This window comes from Giraffa tippelskirchi, chromosome 8 (assembly GCF_054371585.1).
Source record: "Giraffa tippelskirchi isolate mGirTip1 chromosome 8, T2T-mGirTip1v1.2.pri, whole genome shotgun sequence".
Classification (NCBI taxonomy): Eukaryota; Metazoa; Chordata; class Mammalia; order Artiodactyla; family Giraffidae; genus Giraffa; species Giraffa tippelskirchi.
The window spans coordinates 13,078,956-13,092,096 of NC_137282.1; the positions used below are offsets into that span (position 1 = coordinate 13,078,956).

At 43.6% G+C, this 13,141-nt stretch overlaps 1 long non-coding RNA gene across 1 annotated transcript in view; it reads right to left on the bottom strand.

Moving 5' to 3' along the window:
• Positions 1–371: 371 nt before the first annotated feature.
• LOC145518647 (uncharacterized) overlaps positions 372–13,141 on the bottom strand; it is a 36,439-nt gene continuing 23,669 nt past the window's right edge. Inside the window, exons 4-6 of the long non-coding RNA XR_014063077.1 lie at positions 5,177–5,280; positions 2,171–2,301; positions 372–2,020 (exon numbers count right to left, since the gene is read on the bottom strand). This is a non-coding gene — a long non-coding RNA (uncharacterized LOC145518647). The remainder of the gene's footprint in view (positions 2,021–2,170; positions 2,302–5,176; positions 5,281–13,141) is intronic.

Below are 13,141 nucleotides of genomic sequence, written 5' to 3' on the forward strand. Positions count from 1 at the left end.
ATCCCAAAGACAAAATTATCATTCCCGTCCTAAACTGTGTCGGACTTAATGGCTCCTTTCCCATCTTATATTTCAGGGATTCAGTCTGTCTTCACACAGGACGTTTGGACAGTGCTTCTCAAATTTTAATGTGCATACAAATCAGTGGGGGATCTTGTTAAAATGCAGATTTGGATTAAGTGAGCCTGACAGGATGTCTGAGATTGGGCATTTCTAACAAGCTCCCAGGTGATGCCCACGGTGCTGGCCTATAGACCACAATTTGACTAGGAAGATTTTAGGATGCCTCATATAGTAAAAGCAATAAAAAAGATGGTGTTTAGGAAAAAATGCGTGGTTTGGGAAATAATTGATTACCTTCAGCTCTAGAATCTTGGAAAACAGAAAGTTTATGATCTATGGGTGCAACCTGAACCCCGTAATTGTGAAGACAACTTTTTCCATGTAATCACTTGCTTTTTCCTCTTCTGCATCCATATTTCCTTTACAGGACTTTCCCTGCCTCATTTCACAAATTCCTGGAGAGAATGATAATTATAGGGTTGACTTCCTACCAAAAGTCGCTGTTCCCAGGGATAGTACTTGCCCTAGGATGAATATACATGCCTCTCTGGATGAATATATAGACTTTCAAAAAAGAAATCCCTTTATCTGCTGAGAATTTTAAGTTGGAGTAATGTGTCTCTGAGACTATTTGTAAAAAGGAAGCCAAGAGGTAAATGTAAGCAGAACCCACACTATTTTCATACCTGGATGACACATGACCGAAGCCCACTCTTCTTACTGTGTAAGATTATAAATGTCTTAAGATATCTTCAGTTGTACTTTTTCCCACTTATAACTGAAAGCATTTTGATTAATACATGTGCAGAGATTTAGATCAATTGGTCCACTTGGGTTTTTCAGAAAGCAGGATCTGAGGCAAAGGTCTTTCTAGTGCTGCGTCAGGAGACTCAGTCCAGGGAAAGAGGAGTGAGGATTTAGGAGATTAAGGTCAGGAAGGAAAACAAAGTGAAGGTGTAATACCAAGCTGACCTCTGCTTGGTATCAAGATCATACAATCATTGAATTCCAGTGGGATCTTTTGCTGAGAGGCTGTACAAACTCTGTATCTCAGCAGAGTCTGCTTTGTGGGAGAAAAGGCTGAATATATGTTCTCTTCTTTATCTCTCTTGGGCTTCCCTGGTGGCTCAGTTGGTAAAGAATTTGCCTGCAATGAAGGTGACCTGGGTTCAATCCCTAGGTTGGGAAGATCCCTACTCACTCCAGTATTCTGGCCTGGAGAATTTCATGGACAGAGGAGCCTGGCAGGTTACAGTTCACGGGGTCGCAAAGAGTCTTTATCTCTTTGGGTAAAGGTTGGCCCCTTGGTGTTTGAATTCACCTATACTTCCAGGTAGTGTAAGATGAACTCTTAGTCCCTTGACATTTCAAGCCTCAGCAACAATTGAGCCTCCCAGCAAGAAGTAAAAGGGGAGACCATTTGGATTGTCCTCACACAAAGTTGGCTGGTCACTGTAATGTCAACTGTCCTAGAACAAATTCCTGGAGACAGGTGAGCACAGGAAGATCTGAGCTGATGCATCCTGATGTGTCCTTCTATGTCTGGATGCTCTGCTGTGCATCTTGGTGACTACAAGTCACCTGCCCAAAACGCTCCCCTGGACAATACTTTATGCAGTGTAGTTTTCCACTGAAGACCTTTGCTTGAAGGGCGTCTGGTAATACCAGGTGTATTAGCTTGAGAGCTGCTGTCACAAAGCACCACTAAATAGGAGGCTTACAACAACAGACATTTGTTTTCATATTTCCAGAGGCTGGAAGTGCAAAATCAAGGTGTCACCAGGGCAGCGTCCTACCTCACCTCTTCTAGCTTCTGGCGGTTCCTGACTTTCCCCAGCTTGTAGCTTCTGCCTCCATCCTCATGTGGCCTTCTATGTCTCTGTCTTCATGATTTTATAGTTCAAGTTCCCCATTCCATTTCAGTAAACTTCTGATCCCTTCCAAGCTCCTTGTGTACCTATTAAAATAGCAACTCATATCCCAGAATAAGCAGTGGGAAGCATTAATATAAAATGTAAATATATTCTAATGTGTCCTAAGGGTGCTCATTCAGTAATTTTGTCTATTCTGGGGGTCCCTGTTCTGCCAGGAGAAATAAAGTACTAACCACTGCTCAGATTCAATAGGTAATTGAAAATCCCAGCTGAAATCATCAGGCCTCCCTCTCACAGAATCCAGGAGCTGGAAGTACCACAGAGGATCAGACCTATTTTCACTAAAATCTGCATCATCAGTTCACTAAAAACAAGATAAACATCAAAATTACATTGATTATATAAGGCAAATACAGTCAGCACAAAATCAACCCTAATCATATCCTGATTAAAAAAGGAACTGCAGTGAAATATAAAAATACAAAAATTAAAAAAGGATAATTCATAAGATGCATATCAGACTGATAAGGGAGGTTTGAGACTTTCACTGCAGATCTTTTCAGGGGACCAGTGTCGCAATCATACGACTGGCTCCATGTTAGCGTCTATGTGTCACTTTTTAAGTTCTTAATGAGTGAGTGAATAAATGAGTGTGTATCTTATCAGCCCTTTTATTATAAACTTTCTACTCACTTGTGTCTGAAATTCCCTTAACTGGAGTCTTAACTATTGTCTCTTCATTTAGGGATCAGGCTGAAAATTCATGGGAAAGTTGCCCCAATAGCTTAAATTCACACTAAGATGCAAATAACACATCAAAGCCTTTTCTGAAAGTGTGTGTTAATTGTGTGGTGAAGTGGAAACTCATAAGGAATCTAGCGAGAGTACAGAGAGTGGAGGTTACCTTAAGCATCATATTTATATGGTATAATTTCCATTTAAGGCCCAACTTCAAACCCTCTCATCCTTCAAGAATGGAGCTGTAGCTTAACTCTCTACCACCAAATAGCCTTATATCCTAACAGCCCTGGAGTAAGTGGAAGAAGTAGAATTCTTGAGACTCACTCTGAACCAAAGCTCAGTGATGGAATAAGAAAAAAACTACGAGATGATAGTGGTCATGTATCTTCCAATCCCCGCAACATACAAATCACAATAATACAATAGAGTTTAAACTCCTTTCAGGTGAATTCAGCTGCTTCCACTGCCCACGTTCCATGCTGTTTTGGTAGTTTTTTCTTCAGCAAAGGGACAGAAGTCAGCATGGTTGCAGAACTCTGGCCAGGGCTGTCAGATATAGTTTTTCAGCTTCATGACTTTTGTCCAAGAGACTGAATATATGCAAATAGTACTGGTTAGAAGAAGTATTTATTGTACTGAGGTCAGTGGTGAAAGGAAGAAGGGGAAGAACCAGAAAAATAAGAATCAGTGAAATCTCACTTATCTGGAAAGACTTTGAACTTAAATTGTTTTAACTGGTATTCAAATTGGCTATCATGTTTTTAGAGAATATAACCTCAATTGTCAAATGAGTGCTACTAACTTATGCCTCCTAGAGAAGGAAATTTTAAGTTTTGCTTACACACCACATCTTCGATTTCAAGAAAAACTTAAAATTTCCTTCTCTAGGAGGCACAAGTTAGTAGCACTCATATATTAGTCATAAAGACGACTATGAATATTAGTCATAAAAAGGAATCAAATAATGCCATTTGCAGCTACCTAGATGGACTTAGAGATTATCATACTAAGTGAAGTAAGTCAGACAGAGAAAGACAAATATCATGATATAACTTGTATGTGGAATCTAAAATAAAACACAAATGAACTTATTTATGAAACAGAAACAGACTCACAAACAGAACAGACTTGTTGCCAAGGGAGAGGGGGTGGGGGAGGGATGCAGTGGGATTTCCGATTTGTTGTTGTTGTTATTTAGTCACTAAGTCATGTCTAACTCTTGGCGACCCCAGGGACTGTAGCCCTCCAGGATCCTCTGCCCATGGGATTTCTCAGGCAAGAATACTGGAGTGGGTTGCCATTTCCTCCTCCAGGGGATCTTCTCGACCCAGGGATCGAATGTCTCCTGCTTGGCAGGTGGATTCTTTACCACTGAGCCATCTGAGAAGCCTGGGAGTTTGGGATTAGCAGATGCAAACACTACATCTAGGATGGATAAACAACAAGGTCCTACTGTATGGCACAGGGAACTATATTTGGTATCCTGAAATAAACCATGAAGGAAAAGAATTTGAAAGAGAAACTGAATCACTTTGTTGTACATCAGAAACTAACACAAGACTGTAATTCAACTATCCTTCAATAAAAAGTTGTTTTAAAAGAGCTTTTCTTTAAATCAAATGTTTTAATTTGCCTAGTGGCAGACCCCAGCTCGTCCCCTCTCACAGGAATCTCTGAGAGTTCACTGAAATGGGGATGTTATTGCCTTAATGCCTGTCCCACTCTGTATTGCTCTGGTTACCTCCACCAACTCCCTCAACCTGGCCTTCACTGACCCCACATACACCTCTTCTCCCAGCCTCTGCTGCCTTGAGTACTTCAAGGTTTCACCAGCATTCAGATTACACGGGCTGATGTTTTGGATGGAACCTCCCTTCTCTTTCTCTCAGTCTCCTTTAGGGAGAAGACAGAAATGTATGACTACATATGTAAGCTTTCAGACTTTTGATCACAAAATTTTGGTGTTGACATCAAAATATCCTTCTTAAATTTTTTAAATCTACTATGAGAAAGGTTTGTTTAAATGGTAGAATCCTCGCCCTGCCTGCAGACATCCTGATTCATTTGGTCCACTGCCAGAACTCTCAGAAATTATCATGATACACACATGTGCGGCTTTGTTCAATACTTCAAGGTATTAATTTGCTTTGTTTCTTCCTTGTTACCCTCCTCCCCTTTTCTTCTCCATCTTTAGTCAATAGCCCCTCCTCTTCTAATCTCAAGATCTTTTTGAGATTTAATCTCTCCAATCTCAAGGAGGAATGTGGCAGGGAAAGCAGACGAAAACATACGTTTTCTCACTGATGATGTTTCCAAAAGTCTTCTTTCCTAGACTAGAGGGATTTGAGATTATCATCCTCTTTTTGTGGCCACAGTGCCAGGTATCATGCGAGGCCCAAGGGAGGAATAACTGCAGGAAGAATCTAGGTGCGAGGGCACAGAAAGTTTTGCCAAGAATTTCCAAGTCTGCTTGTGTGGAAAGAACCCAGTAGACTCACCAGAACTGGAGGGTCCAAGGGTGCTAGGGAGACAGATGTATCCACATAACCCAGGTTGAGCAGCTGTCCCTCTATCCCGGTGCCTGGGTGCTTCAATCTACCACCTAGAGCAATGAAAAGAAAAACCAAAACAAACAGGATTTAATTAAACTTAAAAGCCTTTTCACGGCAAAGAAAATCATAAACAAAACGAAAAGAAAATCCCCAGAATGGGAGAAAATATTTGCAAATGAAGCAACTGACAAGGGATTAATCTCTAAAATATGCAAAGAGCTTATGCGGATCAATATTTAAAAAAAAAAAAAAACAAGAAATGGGCACAAGACTTAAATTGACATTTTTTCAAAGAAGATATATGGATGGCCAAGAAACACATGAAAAGATGCTCAACATCACTAAGTAACAGAAAAATGCAAATCAAAACCACAATGAAGTGTTACCTACACCAGTTAGAATGGCCATCAACAAAAAAATCTACAAACAATAAATCCTAGAGAGGGTGTGGAAAAAGGGAATCCTCCTACACTACTGGTGGGAGTGTAAATTGGTACAGCCATGATGGAGAACAGTATGGAGGCTCCTTAAAGAACTAAAATAGAGTTTTCATATTACCCAGCAATCTCACTCCTAGGTACGCAGCCAGAGAAAACCATGATTTGAAAGGATGCATACACCCCAGGGTTCACTGCAGCACTATTTACAACAGCCAGGACATGGAAGCAACCTAAATGTCCAATGACAGAGAAAAATACGGTACACATACAGTGGAATATTAGTCAGCCATAAAAGGTAACAAAGTAATGCCATTTGCAACACCATGGATGAACCTAGAGATTGTCACACAGAGTAAAGTCAGAAGAGAAAGACAAATATCATACAATATTGCTTATATGTGAAATCTAGAAAAATGGTACAGATGAACCAAATTGCAAAGCAGAAATACAGGCACAGATATAGAAGACAAACTTATGGTTACCAAGAAGGGGAGGGCTGGTAGGAACTGGGAGACTGGAATTGACATATACACACTACCATACCTACCATATAGCACAGTAAACTTAATGCTCTGTGGTGACCTAAATGGAAAGGAAACCTAAAAAAGAGTGGATACCTGTATATGTATAACTGATTCACTCTGCTGCACAATAGAAACTAATACAACATTGTAAAGCAACCATACTTCAATAAAAATTAATTTAAAAATATTTTAAAAGATAAGTCTTTCATTGGTCATTCTCCAGGAATGATAATAACTAATAACAACATCACACTTTTATATTCTAGGCATGGTTCTCAATGTTTTAAATAAAGTAATTCATTCCTTGCAACAACCCTGTGAGGAAGGTTATTATGAGCCCCATTTTATAGCTGAGGGAACCAACTCACAGAGAACTTAAATAACTTGTCCAAAGTCACACCGCAAGCCACCAAGCTACAATTCGAACACAGGAGCTATGGGACCTGTCTTAGTCTGCTCTGGCTGCTAAAACAAAATACCCTAAACTGGGCCGATGGATTAAACAACAGACATTTACTTCTCACAGTTCTGGAGGCGGGGAAGCCCAAGATCAAGATGTGGCTGATTTAGCTCCTGGTGACAGCTCTTTTCCTGGAGTGCAGACCATGGTGGTCTTCTTGCTGGGTCCTCACGTGGCAGAGCAAGCAAGCTCTGGCTTCTTTTCGTCTTCTCAGAACACCATTCCCAGCTGTGGGCTAAGCTCTCATGGCCTCGCGTGAACCTCATTACCACCCAAGGCCTCGACTCCTAACACCATCACCTTGAGTGTTAAGGTTTCAACAACACTAGTTTTGGGGAAAGGACACAAATGTTAAGCCAAAATCTGGAGCCCATGACCTGAGTCCGAAGACTGCTGTTTAAAACAAATCCATACAATTCTGGAACAACTGAGCTTGTGAACTGAAACTCATGCTTCTTCCACCAGAAAGCACAGACAGGGACACAGCACCATAGAGCAGCACCTTACAAATTGCCAGGAATAAACTGCATGCACTGCACATATTGCACGGTCAGTGGCTGTCATCCAGGGGCTGAGGAGCCATTGTTTTAGCGATATTTCTCGTAAGGAATTTCCCTGGACCTGGACTCCCTCCATCCACGCTGCTGCTGCTGCTGCTGCTGCTGCTGCTGCTGCTGCTGCGTCGCTTCAGTCGTGTCCAACTCTGTGCGACCCCATAGATGGCAGCCCATCAGGCTCCCCTGTCCCTGGGATTCTCCAGGCAAGAACACTGGAGTGGGTTGCCATTGCCTTCTCCAATGCATGAAATGAAAAGGGAAAGTGAAGTCGCTCAGTCGTGTCCGACTCTTTGCGACCCCGTGGGCTGCAGCCCACCAGGCTCCTCCGTCCATGGGATTTTCCAGGCAAGAGTCCTGGAGTGGGTGCCACTGCCTTCTCCTCCATCCACGCTAGTCCCAGGTTAAACACCACCGAGTAAAAAGCACAAGGGATCGCAGATCCTCCAGAAGCTTCGCATGTCATTTTAGGAAACTGGAGGGTGGGGGCTGGGGGCGGGGACAAGGACATGAGATGGAGAAGCTAGAAAAGGAAGAGCAATGTGCAGGCGGCCCCAGGACACTGAAGAGAGAGCCTAAGTAGAGGGGAGGCACGCGAGCACCATCTCATGCTTGGCAGCCGGGCAGTTTGAAGCCAAATAAAGCAGGAGGTGCCTCTTTCATCTCAAGTGTTGCTTATTAAAAAGCCTTCTTCCAACCTTTGCGTCACAGCATGGGTTTCTCCCTTCACCTGTTCTCCTGCCAGAGCCCAGAGCTGTCTGAGCAGGAAAGCAGAGATCAAAGTGGGGCTAGGAGAAGGGGAAAATACACACGGGGCAGGAAAGCTCAGTGTGGATGCTGAATCCGGCGCAGGGTGTATCCCACGGGCCCAGGGCGCAGCAGCCGATTTCCTGCCCTGTGGGGTTCACAAAGGACTTATAAGGCAGAGTGGCAAGCGCTTGGCATTTATCAAGCGCTGCATGTGGCAAATTATTTACCTTAAACTTACAAATGAATCAGAATAGATAGATTCAAGGTAACCCCCATAAAGAGCTTCCCAGGTGGCTCAGTTGTAAAGAATCCGCCTGCCAATGCAGGAGACACAGGTTCCATCCCTGGGTGGGGAAGATCCCTTGAAGAAGGAAATGGCAACCCATTCCAGTATTCTTGCCTGGAAAATCCCATGGACAGAGGAGCCGGGCCAGCTACAGTCCATGGGAAGCACAAAACAGACACAGCTGAGGAACTAAACAACAACAAACCCCCATAATAAGGCATCTCTTGTGCTCCTCCAAAATAGGAACAAAATATTAATTTGTGGTTACTCTGTGCCTCTCACCCTTATCGCCCCCCCCCAAATCTGAACCCCTTCCCTAGACCCCTCCCGAACCCACGGGAAGTCTGTTGTTGATGACTCCGCCTCCCCTTGGGCTCCATAAGTTGGATTTTCCCTTAGTCCACTGACTGTTTCTTTGCTTCAGAGTGAATGTGAAGTTTATAATTTGGAGAAAGAATGGTTAACAGAAGAGTGGAGTAGCTACTTGGATTTAATTTGGAAACAACAAAGAACCATAGCAGGGAAAATTTTTGGTAGGTGAAGGAGAAGAAAAAGATGTGAATGGATGAAGAAGAATGATAATTGGAGCAGTTTGGTCTAGGATTTGGGGATGGATTTTAGTATTTTGGGAGTAAAGCAGGTGTCACCTGCACCTTTTGTGAGACATGGCTAAGTGGGGAGAGAATAGTTTAAGTGTCTGTGGTTTATGAACAACACCCTCCTTTAGAGCTTTCAGAAAGATTTCATCATAAATTTAATTTGCTTTTCAATTAATTCTTTCAAATTCAAGCTATCAGGATCCAACCCTGTGCCAAAGCTGCTTTAAAACAAGAGGAGGCAAGCCCAAATGGGTTACACCTGAATGAGCGCAAAAGGCAAAGAGAACCCTAGCTAGGCCCTGAACTTATCCACAAGTTGCGGTCAGTTTTATTCACGCGGCAGCCCAGAGCAGAGCCGGAACCCCGTGGAAGGGCATCATACCAGGAGCATCCTTATCCATGTGTGATGGCTGCTGGAAGTTCCGGAGCCTCTCTGGGAGGGCTCCAGGGGGGAGTGGGGGAGGGGAAACCCAGCTGCTTCTCACGTCCGGCTCTTCTCGGCATCACTGCACTGTCCCCATCTTTCCCTGGATGAATAGGGCAGGGTCCTTCCAGTGGGGCCTACATCCCCTCTACTTCCTGAGGGTTATAAATCCGCTTGGTGCTGGGGCTGTGCGGAGAGCCCTGTTGTTTACAACAACATCCCGGAGAGCTTGATTTTGTTTTAAAGGCATCTTTTTCATCCTCAATCGAGAAGTCTGTCATAGCAAGCTCCCATAAATTACTGCCAGCGCTCCTGTTTTACCACCTCCAGCCTTTCAGCTGTGATACAGGGCCCATCTATCTTGTCAGGACCATCTCACCACATCGGGTGCTCGGCTGCCTCGCCAGGATCCTCCAGCTTTTGCATCATCTCTTCTGCTTCCTCTGACTCTGAGCGGCTCAGCCAGAATGGAAGGGGGCTGCGGTGGGGTTTAATCAGACTCTGGGGGGGCGGTGGGCTGAAGATGAATGGGATTTGGGACCCAGGGGTTAAGGGAGGGGAGGAAGGAGAAGAAACAGGCCAGCAACAATTAAGTCTCTGAGGAGCTAAATATTTCAGAACCTAGAATTGGCTAGAGAGGGTTGCACGGTGTCTGAGTGTGTGTGTGTGTGTGTGTGTGTGTGTGTGTGTGTGTGTGTGTGTGTACTTTGTGCTGATACATAAACCTCAGCAGGTTCCAGCAGCTCAAAGGATAAAACTTGTTCATTATTGATTTTCCTCCATGTTTGATTAGAATTAGAAGTGGAGGAAGGAGGGAGAGAGGAACTCTCAGCCCTGGGTATATTTTGACGTTTGCAATAAATCAAGATCTTAATAGGTTTTTAAAAAGGGAGGGTTTATATCTAATGTTTTTCCTCCTATATCAACTCAGCGTTCATCCTTCATGTTTTTCTCATTACAAGAATGGAGTGCCAGACCTAGGAAAATGGGAAATCCCACCAGATGCGAAATGCAATAGATACATACATTAATAAGTAATCTATAATAAAGATAAATAAATACAGCTGCTTTCAGCAGAAGACACTTATGGTTCTGCTGTCCCTTTGGCCTGGCTGCTCTTCCCTGAGTGAGCTGAGCCTGAAGACCTGACACAATCCCTTCTACCTTGCTCTAGTCTTCCAGCCTAAACATGAGCTTTTCTCTACCTTGATTTTACTGAGTCTTTGCAATAAAGAAAGGAGAGGAACAAAGAAGAGGCAAGTCAATGAATCAACTTCCCCTGAACTGCGTGGGGCCTTTGCAAGTTTATATGGCGACCCACTCCAGTATTCTTGCCTGGAGAATCCCAGGGACAGAGGAGCCTGGTGGGCTACAGTCCATGGGGTCGCAGAGAATCAGAGCCAACTGACTAACACTTTGACTTTGCAGGTCTAAATTCGCCATCAGTCAAAGCTGAAGTGGGATGAAGGGAGACAGGATAAATGAGGGGAGGCAGAATGAGCAAAGTCTGGGGAAATGTGTTCCTTTCCTCTGCCACGTGCCTTGTGTGAGTTCTGCACACCACTGCCTCGTTTGCTCAAACATGATTAGCCATGGCTGAACCTCTCAGGCCCTTTTTCTATTGAACTGAATCCTAAAACTTCCCCAAACTAGAGGCTGTAGTACTACCTTCAAGCTCCCTCTTTTTCCCCCACTTCACCCTTGCTTCCCCTTCACATCTCTTACTATTCCTACATTAATTCCCCAGCCCCTCTCCCTCCTTTTAGGAGCTCACTAGGTTTGTACAAAAGCCCAGTCTGCAATGCCCTCGGACTTCCTGACTCCTCTCTAAATTCTATACGCCTCAATTCAGAGCTTCCCCCTCCTCTGTGAATCTATTATTGTGAACATTTAGATGACAGAAGCCTCCCCTTTCTCTGCCCCATTGATCATCTTACTTCTGGGGCTGCCTTTCTACTCCTCCCTGGGTATTGTCACTTAGATATCCTGTGATGGAGAAAACTCAGCATACTTCTGTTAGCAATGCAGTTTTTCTTTAGCTCAAAGTCTCAGATAGATCTCTGATTCTTCCTTTACTTACTTCCTCACTTCCCCCCAGTCATCATACTCTATGAATATTCTGTACAAGGTCTAGAATCACCTCCTGCCTTTCTAATTCCATTGCCATTGCCCTCAACACTCAGCTCCTCTGCCTCTTGCTTGGAGATATAGGCATAGCTAGATATAGGTATACAGATACCTATATAGATATAGGTATAGATACAGGTATAGATATTTCATATAGATACGATTTCCTGGCTATTTATCTAAACTCTGGTCCCTTCCTATTTCTATCCACTTTGATCAGCTGTTATACACATTGACTTTCCCCTACTTCCCTATCCGCTTTCCCAAAATGAGAAACCCTCTTGTTTATAGAAACTCCCAAAGTAATAATGTAATAGGGAAGACCAAATGTGACTCCATATTGAATCCGTTTCTTTAACGTTTGTGTTCTATTGTTTTTGCTTTGAGTTAAGAATGTTGCCTATTAGCCTGAAAGGTACAGGAGAGCCCATTTTCAAGGCTCTGACCCTTAAGGGTATAATGCCTTTCAATTCATACAGAGATAAAAAGTTGCAGAACAGAGAATAGCATTTTTCCTGTTGGAGGTTTATAGGAGCATCATGACCTGACCTACATGGACAGCAGTAAGAACAAAGGATTCTGACACCAAGAGGTTTGCAGCAGCCAACCACACCCCTCCTTCACCTTGCCTTTAAAAATGCTTTGCTGAAACCATTCAGGGAGTTCAAGGTTTTCTGGGACATGGGCCACCCACTCTCCTTGTGGGGACCTGCAATAAACCTTTCTTTTCTTCAAACTTCAACATTTCAGTATTATTTGGTCTCACTGTGCTTCAGGCACACAAACTTGCATTTGGTAACAATAAGAGACAAAGTCTGGTCTTTCACTATAGTTGCTTGTAAAACTGAGCATCTGTATCTCTTTTTGGCCCCTTGGAAGCTAAAGAATAGGCATGTGACCTGAGTCTGGATAAAAGTATGGCCCTCCCAGGTAATCTGATTCTCAAAGGAGCAACAAAAAGACCCAGGAGGAATTAAAGGTAATTTTCAGCAGCAGAAGCAGAGTTGAGTAGTGTGGCAGAAGTGATCAGTAGTGGCAGGGCCAATATGCAGTGAGGATGACCCCACGGAAGGCCCAGCACAGTTTCCTGACTAGGATGACCTGGGATGAGACCTTAGCCATCTTTTCAGTTGCCTAACCTCTCTGGAATCCTGCCCATTTCCCAGTCTAATCTTTCGTGCTTCCGATCTCTTCTGTGTGGTACCCAATAATTTTTCGGCAGGTTTGCTTCCTATCTATTCTGTGTGGTACCCCATAACCTTTCAGCAGGTTTCTTTTTTAAGTTATCCAGATGTCATAGCCATGTTTTCCAGTTTCTTTGTTGGATGCTGGACATCTTAAGGACTTGATGACCCTGTAGAGATTGTGCCTCCGAGGGCACATCTGTGAGCACAACTTTCATATGCAAGCCAGCCAATCCAGAGCTCATAGGCACAACCGCCTTGCACTCTGGGCTCCTGTGCCGCGTCCTAATCACTCCAGGACTAGGTACCAGTCGACTAGAGACAGCCCTAATGCCCCAAAGCCAGCTGAAATTACTTAAACCAAGCCTAAGCCTGCATACACTGCCTTGTACATCCCACCCCATGAAAACCACAGTCAAGGCTCTAGTTCACATTTTCTCTTCACTTTCTTTGCCTTCTGACCCACCACAGTGCTTCCCTATGCGGGGTCCCATGTGACATGATGTTTTCAGGAACCTGTAAGTAAAAATTCTTCCTCCTTCTTAAGAATCATTTTCACATCT